We start from the raw sequence: 12,017 nt of genomic DNA on the forward strand, positions 1-12,017 counted from the left end.
TTGTCGTGGAATACCTACCATTTCTTTTTCTGCTTCTATACAGTACTTTGTTTGGAGGTACCTTACCCCTGCAGTGTTTTCTCCTGGTAAACAGGCTACCTAGTGCTTACCACTCCCACTGATAAGCTAGAAGGCTTTCCTCCAACACAGAAAGGCTTGTGGAGCTCAGAAGCTTACCAACAGTCCTGGATACAGCAACTCTGTATCTGGACTAGGCTAGTTACAGGAAAGGTGGGAAACAAGCACAAGTGCAGCTTTTAAACTAGAACATTGAAAGAGATGGAAAAAAACTGCCCAAACGGCCAATAGCTACAATTTCTGGGCCAGAAACCACTCCTCTTGTGGTAGATAGGCTACCTAATGCTTACCACTCCCACTGATAAGCTAGAAGGCTTCCCTCCAACACAGAAAGGCTTGGGGGGCTCAGAAGCTTACAGTGAGTCCTGGATACAGCAAATCTGTACCTGGACTAGACTAGTTACAGGAAAGGACAAACGTAGGCTTTTAAGCCAGCAAGTTGAAAGAGATGGAAAACTGCCCAAATGGCCAAATAAACTACAATGTCTGGGCCAAAACTCACTCTTCCCATGGAGGATAGGCTACCTAGTGCTTACCACTCCCACTGATATGCTAGAAGGCTTCCCTCAAACACAGAAAGGCTTGGGGGGCTCAGAAGTTTACTAACAATCCTGGATACAGCAACTCTATAACTGGACTAGGCTAGTTATAGGAAAGGCAGAAAACAGGCACAAGTGCGGCTTTCAAACCAGAAAGTTGGAAGAGATGGAAAAAAACCTGCACAAACAGCCAATAGCTACAATTTCTGGGCCAGGGACCACTCCTCCTATGGTAGATAGGCTACCTGATGCTTACCACTCCTACTGATAAGCTAGAAGGCTTCCCTCCAACACGGAAAGGCTTGGGGGGCTCAGAAGTTTACAAAGAGTCCTGGATACAGAAAATCTGTACCTGGACTAGACTAGTAACAGGAAAGGCAGGAAACAAGCGCAATCACAGGCTTTTAAATCAGAAGGTTGAAAGAGATGGAAAAGCTTCCCAAACGGCCAATAAACTATCATTTCTGGGCCAGAAGCCACTCCTCCCATGGTAGATAGGCTGCCTAGTACTTACCACTCCCACTGATAAGCTAGAAGGTTTCCCTCCAACACAGAAAGGCTTGGGAGACTCAGAAGCTTACCAACAGTCCTGGATGCAGCAAGCCTATATCTGGACTTGACTAGTTACAGGAAAGGCAGGAAACAAGCTTAGAATTTTTTTTTGTTACAGAAAAGCAGCTAAAACAACAGTAAATACAATTCAAATTGTAGTGCAGGCCAGCACACGTGAGTGTGTAGCAATACTATGGCAAATACTGTTCAAATAAATGCAATTAAATTAACAAATGACTAAAAAACAAGTGCAGAAGGCAGTAAATTAGAAGGCTACTAACAAGCACTAATAAGTGCAGAGTAAGCGTGACTGAATAGATAGCACACAGAAGAGCAACTAAGACAGTTACAGTAAGAGCAGCTGAATAATATATATATATATATATATATATATATATATATATATATATATATATATATATACATTTTTTTTTTGAGGGAGGGAACAGAGCAGGATTAAGAGGCTACAGAGGTTGTCCTTCCCAAATGTTGTCTTTGTACAAAGTAGAAGTGCCTGAAATCAGAATATGATCTCACTGCACTCAGTTGAGTGAGCAAATAAGATGGGCCCAAAAGGATTATCCAAATACAAATCTATAACAGGGGTGGGCAATTTCAAAGCCACCAACATTAATACCGGGGGGGGGGGGGGGTAGGGAACTAACTGTAGAGAGACAGCCACAACTTCAGTTGAGTTACTATTCAGTGAAAAACACAAATAAATAAATTAAATACAGTACTATATGCAAAAGAGCAGATAAAAGTGCACTTTAATTCACTTATACATCCAGCTGATTTCAGGTAGATGTTAGCCAGCCAAAGCTTTGATATTAAGCAGAGATAACTCAAAATGTACCACTTATATAAGGCAAGACAGAATGTCAGTGATGAGGTGAAACTACCCCCCACTGATATCAATGGCTACACAGAAATTCTAAAAAGAACTCCGTAGAGAGACAGCCACGACTTCACTTGAGTTAATATTCGGTGAAAAACACAAATAAATAAACACAGTGCTATATGCAAAAGAGCAGATAAAAGTGTACTTAAATTCATTTACACGTCCGGCTGATTTCAGGTAGATGTTAGCCGGCCAAAGCTCTGATTTGGTTTGCACCTTACACTGGCCATCTTTGTGAAACTTTTTTTCCAAAAATCTGCAGTTCTTGACCTTTAGAAAACAATGATAATTAAGTGTACACATGCTTATCTGCAGAATGCAAACACTAGTAAATTGCATATGTTTGAATGGAAGCACTATCAGAAAACAGCTGCTTGCTTTACACTAGACCATCTACCCTATGTTTATTCTTGCTTCACAGATGTTATTTTGGGCATGTGACTCACTACGCTCCTTTGTTGCTGTTCAGAAGCAGAGAAGACAGTTTCAATTAAAATTACCTTTACTCCTGTAACAAAAACTGCCAAGTCCTACTATGCCTGAATACATATCCTATTTAGAAGTACAGTAAGGTTTGTACTACACATCATTGTTCCTACTATGCCTGAATACATATCCTATTTAGAAGTACAGTAAGGTTTGTACTACACATCATTGTTCCTACTATGCCTGAATACATATCCTATTTAGAAGTACAGTAAGGTTTGTACTACACATCATTGTTCCTACTATGCCTGAATACATATCCTATTTAGAAGTACAGTAAGGTTTGTACTACACATCATTGTTCCTACTATGCCTGAATACATATCCTATTTAGAAGTACAGTAAGGTTTGTACTACACATCATTGTTCCTACTATGCCTGAATACATATCCTATTTAGAAGTACAGTAAGGTTTGTACTACACATCATTGTTATTTTAGATAACATTTTGAAGCTCCTTCTTATGTTTTAAGGGAGTGTGACTAATAATTTATCTTTCTCCAAAAGATACACACAGTGACAAGTAACAGCACTTAACAAGGTCTGTAATGAAATTATAATTTTGATAGGCAATTTAGACCCTGCTCATAGAGTCAGTAGATCAACAGGTGGCATGCTCACCCTTTGGGGTGGAAGACCGGAAAGCTGTGGGTTCTTTTCCCACTCTAGGTGACTGGATTGCTGACACTGTAGTGCAGCATTAGGGAGTACTGTCCTCCTGAATGTACTATCCTTTCGATGAGGTGTTAAACCAAGGTGCCATCTACTCGACTGTGCAGCATTAGGGAGTACTGTCCTCCTGAAGGTACTATCCTTTCGATGAGGTGTTAAACCAAGGTGCCATCTACTCGACTGTGCAGCATTAGGGAGTACTGTCCTCCTGAAGGTACTATCCTTTGGATGAGGTGTTAAACCAAGGTGCCATCTACTCGACTGTGCAGCATTAGGGAGTACTGTCCTCCTGAAGGTACTATCCTTTGGATGCGGTGTTAAACCAAGGTGCCATCTACTCGACTGTGCAGCATTAGGGAGTACTGTCCTCCTGAAGGTACTATCCTTTGGATGAGGTGTTAAACCAAGGTGCCATCTACTCGACTGCTCAGGTAGATGTAAAAAGTCCCATAGCAACTATTGAAAAGAGTAAAGGTAGTTCCCTAATGCCCTGGCCATATTTCTCCTAATAGTAGAAATATTCTCTCAGGTCTATCCTGAAAAAGAGCCTAGTGGGACTAACCTGGTCAACAAAGGATTAATAAAGGTGAAGTACTGGCCATTTATTAGTGAGTATGTGTCATGGTGAGATTTTTGAAATCTTTTGTAATTAAAATAAAATAAATGAGAATACCATTATCTATACCCAGATAAAGTCAGTATTTATAAGCATCTGTAAATATATCATTGGGATTCAGAAAGAACACCAGATCAAGTTAACATCTGTGATAAAAAGGCCATGTTTTCTTTATGCAGTACTAGAGTATTCATACAGATAATATTATCTGTTAATTTGCATGTCTCTGAATTGCTGTTAACTACCACAAATGCAGATCATCACTTTCTTGGTGTAGTTAACTCTGACACACACACACACACACACACACACACACACACACACACACACACACACACACACACACACACACACACACACACACACACACACACACACACACACACACACACACACACACACACACACACACACACACACACCATGTACTTCATATACTCCCTGTTGTTAGAACATCCCTGATGTTGTCTTTTTTTTGTCCTGGTATTTAACTGTTACAATCTGCAAACAGCACAAACCTCAGTTTTAATTTCACAAGAAAATCAGCAGTTTTATAGACTACATTGTTTCCTTTTCACTTCCATGAGACTTTCTAATTTCTGTTTAGGTGAAGGAAAATGTCAGATTTGCAAACCATAATACATGGTTTATATTTGTGTAGCAACAGTACCTTCAACTGTTTCAGAACACCGCACAAGATGCATCTGACTTATTAGCAATGTACATCTCCAGTGCCTTAGTGAGCTGAGTTTTAAGCACAAAAAACATTGTTAAAGCTTATGAAGTTATTAATTGTCGAGTTCACTTTACCATCCTTTATCATTTTTATATATAGATATATAGAGAGAGAAACTTAAAAATAATCTAAACAACATAATATCCATAGCAAAAATATCAAAACTCAAAAATATTTAAACATGAAATATTAAGAATAATCAAAGTTATACTAGGGAAGGGTTTATGCCATTTCCTCACTGTTGTGCAATCTCGAAGTTGGTGAATAAAAATAGCAGGCAGTGTGTGGAGTGCCCTCCTTCAAAAACACCAAATTTTGTCATATTTTTGAGTTTGCTTCTAAATTTTGAAGTTTCAAAATGACTTTCAACTTCAAAATTTAAATTAAAAAAATGTTAAAAATCTTTTTTTTTTACATTTTTGAAAGGTGGGCAAACCCCACTGCACCCACCCATATCCCCTGCTAATTAAACATACCAACTCTGAGATCACATTACAGCAAGGAAAATGATAAATATACCATTCCACGCTGTGATGCTGCGGTAGCGTTGTCGCTGTCCGGTTCGATTCTCAGCTAGACCGTCTTCTGTGTGGAGACATGCGTGAATGGGTGTACCTTCGTTGAAGGTTGTGCATCAGGGCTGGTAACTCGGCACATAAAAATCAATTACCAATCATTAGCAGACCGGAGTTCCGCTGTGGCGACCCCTAACCGGGAAAAGCCGAAAGATACAAACAAAACCATTCCGCGCTGTATGGCAATCTCCATTTAAATGAGTCGAAGTCTGATGGCCATTTCCTTCCACACTGACAATTATTGCACTCCCTTAGAATGACACCAGAATCTAAGCCAATTACTAAAGTCAGTCATCTTTTGTTTCTATTGTGGCATCATCCTTGGAGAACATAGAATGCATTCACTCCAGTGGAGCTCAGGAAGTTTGCACTGTAACTTCCAATGGCTGGAGCCTAAGCCTTTTGACAGAATCTAATTATGTCCTCACATTTCAAACAAATATTCATATCACTGGAACCATAGGGATTATGAAAGACGTATAAATGGCAAACTCTTCAGCACAAACTATTTTTATAGTGGTAGTATTCTTTAGGTTCTAGGTCTTAAACTGAATTTTATAATACAGAGTTAATGCAGTAACTATTACATTTGTAATATTTTGTAAACAACTTACAATATTTCAGCATCCACTCAAGTTACATACATACTGTCAGCCACATTTTACTTGTCTGAGAGCTTTCATATGAGGCTAAGGAGCCCTGTCTGTGTTACTTGGTTGTTGAGATATTTAGAAAAATGTGAAAATTATATTTATGTACATTAATATCATAAAAACAGCAGTTAATATCTATTTACTTGCACTAGACAAAGGTAAAATATTAATGCAATTGAGTTTGGTATTGTGTAAGCTTTAACATGAAAACTTTTAAAACCTTGTAGATAACATGGTTTCAGAATTATTGATACAAATATGAACAAGCAATATTTGATGCCTAGAGGCGTCAGTAGGAGTTAACTACAGATGCACCTGAAGATGTCACTCAGATGTAATGAGCTAATGTCATACTAGCTTGGGTTACATATTTTGACTGCTCCATGATGTCTTTTTTCATATAGTCTAGGGAGGTATGTTTCAGGTCATTTACATCCACATGGACTATGACTGAGTCCTACTGGTACTTGTGGTCCACTGACCTGCGGGCATGCAATAATATGGCAGATTCTGGCCCCTGATAAATCAATACTGTGACTTTCTCCTTACTTAGCAAGGTGAAAGGGACAACAGGGTGTCTCTCAATGGAGTCTCCAATAACCAGAATGCTGGGCTGTGCCTTATGGGCTTAGATGCTGAGGCTCCATGAGATGTGGCTATATGTGTTGATGTGGGTGTTGTTTTGAACGGGTGCATTTTGAGTTGCTGAGGTCATTTGTTATGCGTACTTTGTCTAGGAGGTCTTTAGGGTTTAGGAAGTTTACATTTAAGTGCCTTAGTATATATGGGTCTATGTGTCTGTGTCATGTTGTGTGTGATGGGTGCAGTGCATGCACTACTAACAACCTGACTGATATTAGGATTGCTTTTATGTGAGAGCTTTGCCTCCAGTGACATTGTGTAAATACATTTTTCACAAACTTTATCAGTTTGTTTGAGACTTACTTGGTTATCAATTAACAAATGAGGCAATTTCTACATTGCCTTAGGATACCCATATCCACCAAACTGGTAAAAGAGATAGTGGGAAAGGTCATATCCACGGCAATAATACCTTTTTTTATTGATTAGATTGTTGTGGTGAGAATATAAAATAAAATCAAGAGTATCTCATTTGTAACACTAGTGCAGTGCTTGTCACTGAGCAAACTAGTTGCCCTGTGTGCAAGAAGGTATTGGTGAAATTTCAAGGATGCTTTTTACAGTAAAAATGTCAAGTTAAGGTGCCTGTGATTATACAGGGCACTGCCAAACACCTGAGGATAAACTACTAAAGTCGATCTTGGTGATTTATGGATGAAATATTTGGGGAGATATTCTGACATTAGGTTAAGCAGTAACAAATCAAGCAGTACTTACTGAAAAGAAAGAATTAGCTTTGTCAAGAATGCTGAATAATCATGATTCACCTGATTGGCTACTACCTGGCTATTACTAGTGTGATCTCACCACAGCTTCATGTTGCTGGGATATGATGCCTCTCTACTTCTTTTCTCACTAGAAACAAATCAGCAACAGTAATGCCAAGGTGAGAAGAAAGCCACAGACTCTTTGGTGAATAACAGTATTGTCCCAGATGATGCAGGGGGCTTGTTGTGGCCTTTTTCTGGTAGATACCTTGAATAGCAATCAGACCAATCAAGAAGGTCCCACACAGACACTCTGCCGAATCAGAAACAGTCAGGAATCAATGCCCTCTGCTTCATCTCTCACCAGGTGCAAAACAGTAGCACAATTTCCAAGCTGGCACCAGTGAAGCAGTTATCAGGCTTTCTGGTGATCAGCAGTCTCCAGAAAATAATGTCCCTATGCTCCTTCTCTCACCAAGAGCAGAAGAGAAGCACTAATCCCAAGATGACTATTGCAAAGCAGATTTGGGCTCGCCAATGATTGGTGGTCTTGGATCAAATGATGCAAATTTTAAAGGTAAGATGGAAAAATGGTTTAAAATGCTAAGGTGTGCAGTGTACTCTATGCAGTTAGAGCAGTCTAAGGGGACATCCACTAATTTTAAAAGAGCAAAATAGATTGGATGGAGTGGGAACTCAATGTGCTGGCTCTATGGAATACACTGGGAGGATCAATAAATGTAAATAGCTGAAGGGGAGTGACTTCACAAAATTATAATTCTGTGCTTACTAACAATAACCAATGAAAGAGGAGAGGAAAGAAATTATGTGGTCAAATTAACATAAGGGGCAGGCAACTAGAGAGAAAGTGAGTTTATAAACACAACAGCACCAGATTGGGAGGTTGGGGAAATTTAATTACTGTGTGACTCACAAGAGACACAGCTCTGGTTTCTTTCTTAGTTTAATATGTATCAGAAAACAGAATACAGTTTTGTGGTTCTCCTTTGCCTGGTTGGTAATTTTGTACCTCATATCTGTCTACACCCCTTGAAAGGCATTATTTCTACAATGACACACACCCTAGAAGGTATTTTGTAATTTCTTATTAATATTTACATGTATATAAAGTAAAATAGTTCCTCAGACTTGCTTTAGTATGTGCAAAATTTTTGCTGGTGGAAGAATTTTACACCAAAAATATAAGCTATGTAAATATTTAATGTCTACAGACACACACACACACACACACACACACACACACACACACACACACACATAAACACACATTTTTCTTTATTTTGTATTTTAATTATTTTTTTTTATCTTATGCTTGTTAGACAACAAAGCACTGTTTAGCAACTGTAAAAAATGTTGGCCATTTGCATTTTAACTATACAAGGTTTGTTTTTCAGCGGGCATTACTTGTACATTAACACCCTCTCCAATCAGGGTTTAATGTACAGTCTGGCCATTATCTAAACAGAATCAATCCATGGACGTTCTTCTCAACTACGTCTGCTTGCAAACAAGGCATTTGCAGGTTCTATATTGACAGACTACACAATGCAAGACAGATAAAAGCTCAGACACTACACAAATGCTGTCTATCACAGTTTAATTTCTCCAAGGCTTTTGAGTTTTTTATACTATGACAGGAAAGGACCCCATTCCTAAATCAAAGCATGATTAAAGTTCATGAAATTAGTACTGTTTCACTGTTTGATGTTAGCCAAAAGTGCTCTTCGCAGCACCTGCAATGTGCCCAGAAATGACTCATACTGACTACAGTATAAAAGTGCTACGAATGCTAAAAAAGTCAGTCAATGATCACATGAACTCCTTGCTACCATATGGGAACAGAGTGGCTGATGCTAATACAGACAGATAAGAATCACACAAACACTGTCCACAGTATGGTAACAGAACTACTGATGCTAAAAATGCCAGGTGTGGATCACAAGAATAATCTGCAGTATCTGAACAAGCTACTTTTGCTAGAAAGCCGACCGAGCATCACACAAACACTGTCACAGTATGTAAACAGTGCTAACGATGTTAGAAATGCCAGACAAGAATCAAGTGGACACTGGCTACACATGTGAACATCACTGCTGATACTAAAAATGCTAAACAATAAACCCACAAATACTGCCTGGAGTATGTGAACAGCACAACTGATGCTACAAAATGCCAAGCATGGATCTCAACAATACTGCCTACATATCTGAACATGCTACTAGTGCTAAGAAAGCCAACAGAGGATCACACAAATGCTGTCTCAGTATGTTAACAGTACTACTGATGCTACAAAACCCAAACAAGGCTTACACAACCACTGTCTACAGTATAACAACAGTACTACTGATACCAAAACTGCCATGCAATGATCACACAATCACTGTTTACAGTATGATAACAGTATTACTGATACCAAAACTGCCATGCAATGATCATACAATCACTGTTTACAGTATGATAACAGTACTACTGATACCAAAACTGCCATGCAATGATCATGCGACCACTGTTTACAGTATGATAACAGTACTACTGATACCAAACCTGCCATGCAATGATCATACAATCACTGTTTACAGTATGATAACAGTACTACTGATACCAAAACTGCCATGCAATGATCATACAATCACTGTTTACAGTATGATACAGTACTACTGATACCAAAACTGCCATGCAATGATCATACAATCACTGTTTACAGTATGATAACAGTACTACTGATACCAAAACTGCCAAGCAATGATCATGCGATCACTGTTTACAGTATGATAACAGTACTACTGATACCAAAACTGCCATGCAATGATCATACAATCACTGTTTACAGTATGATAACAGTACTACTGATGCCAAACCTGCCATGCAATGATCATGCGATCACTGTTTACAGTATGATAACAGTACTACTGATACCAAACCTGCCATGCAATGATCATACAATCACTGTTTACAGTATGATACAGTACTACTGATACCAAACCTGCCATGCAATGATCATACAATCACTGTCTACAGTATGATAACAGTATTACTGATACCAAAACTGCCATGCAATGATCATGCGATCACTGTTTACAGTATGATAACAGTACTACTGATACCAAACCTGCCATGCAATGATCATACAATCACTGTTTACAGTATGATAACAGTATTACTGATACCAAAACTGCCATGCAATGATCATACAATCACTGTTTACAGTATGATAACAGTACTACTGATGCCAAACCTGCCATGCAATGATCATGCGATCACTGTTTACAGTATGATAACAGTACTGCTGATACCAAACCTGCCATGCAATGATCATACAATCACTGTTTACAGTATGATAACAGTACTACTGATACCAAAACTGCCATACAATGATCATGCGATCACTGTTTACAGTATGATAACAGTACTACTGATACCAAAACTGCCATGCAATGATCATACAATCACTGTTTACAGTATGATAACAGTACTACTGATACCAAAACTGCCATGCAATGATCATACAATCACTGTTTACAGTATAACAGTATTACTGATACCAAAACTGCTATGCAATGATCATACAATCACTGTTTACAGTATGATACAGTACTACTGATACCAAAACTGCCATGCAATGATCATGCGACCACTGTTTACAGTATGATAACAGTACTACTGATACCAAACCTGCCATGCAATGATCATACAATCACTGTTTACAGTATGTTAACAGTACTACTGATAACAAACCTGCCATGCAATGATCATACAATCACTGTTTACAGTATGATACAGTACTACTGATACCAAAACTGCCATGCAATGATCATACAATCACTGTTTACAGTATGATACAGTACTACTGATACCAAAACTGCCATGCAATGATCATGCGATCACTGTTTACAGTATGAAAACAGTACTACTGATACCAAAACTGCCATGCAATGATCATACAATCACTGTTTACAGTATGATACAGTACTACTGATACCAAAACTGCCATGCAATGATCATACAATCACTGTTTACAGTAAGATAACAGTACTACTGATACCAAAACTGCCAAGCAATGATCATGCGATCACTGTTTACAGTATGATAACAGTACTACTGATACCAAAACTGCCAAGCAATGATCATGCGATCACTGTTTACAGTATGATAACAGTACTACTGATACCAAAACTGCCATACAATGGTCATACAATCACTGTTTACAGTATGATAACAGTACTACTGATGCCAAACCTGCCATGCAATGATCATGCGATCACTGTTTACAGTATGATAACAGTACTACTGATACCAAACCTGCCATGCAATGATCATACAATCACTGTTTACAGTACGATACAGTACTACTGATACCAAACCTGCCATGCAATGATCATACAATCACTGTTTACAGTATGATAACAGTATTACTGATACCAAAACTGCCATGCAATGATCATACAATCACTGTTTACAGTATGATACAGTACTACTGATACCAAACCTGCCATGCAATGATCATACAATCACTGTTTACAGTATGATAACAGTACTACTGATACCAAAACTGCCATGCAATGATCATGTGACCACTGTTTACAGTATGATAACAGTACTACTGATACCAAAACTGCCATGCAAGGATCATACAATCACTGTTTACAGTATGATAACAGTATTACTGATACCAAAACTGTCATGCAATGATCATACAATCACTGTTTACAGTATGATACAGTACTACTGATACCAAAACTGCCATGCAATGATCATACAATCACTGTTTACAGTATGATAACAGTATTACTGATACCAAAACTGCCATGCAATGATCATACAATCACTGTTTACAGTATG

The sequence above is a fragment of the Protopterus annectens genome, chromosome 11.part0 (assembly GCF_019279795.1).
Source record: "Protopterus annectens isolate FY-2018-M chromosome 11.part0, PAN1.0, whole genome shotgun sequence".
Lineage (NCBI taxonomy): Eukaryota > Metazoa > Chordata > Ceratodontiformes > Protopteridae > Protopterus > Protopterus annectens.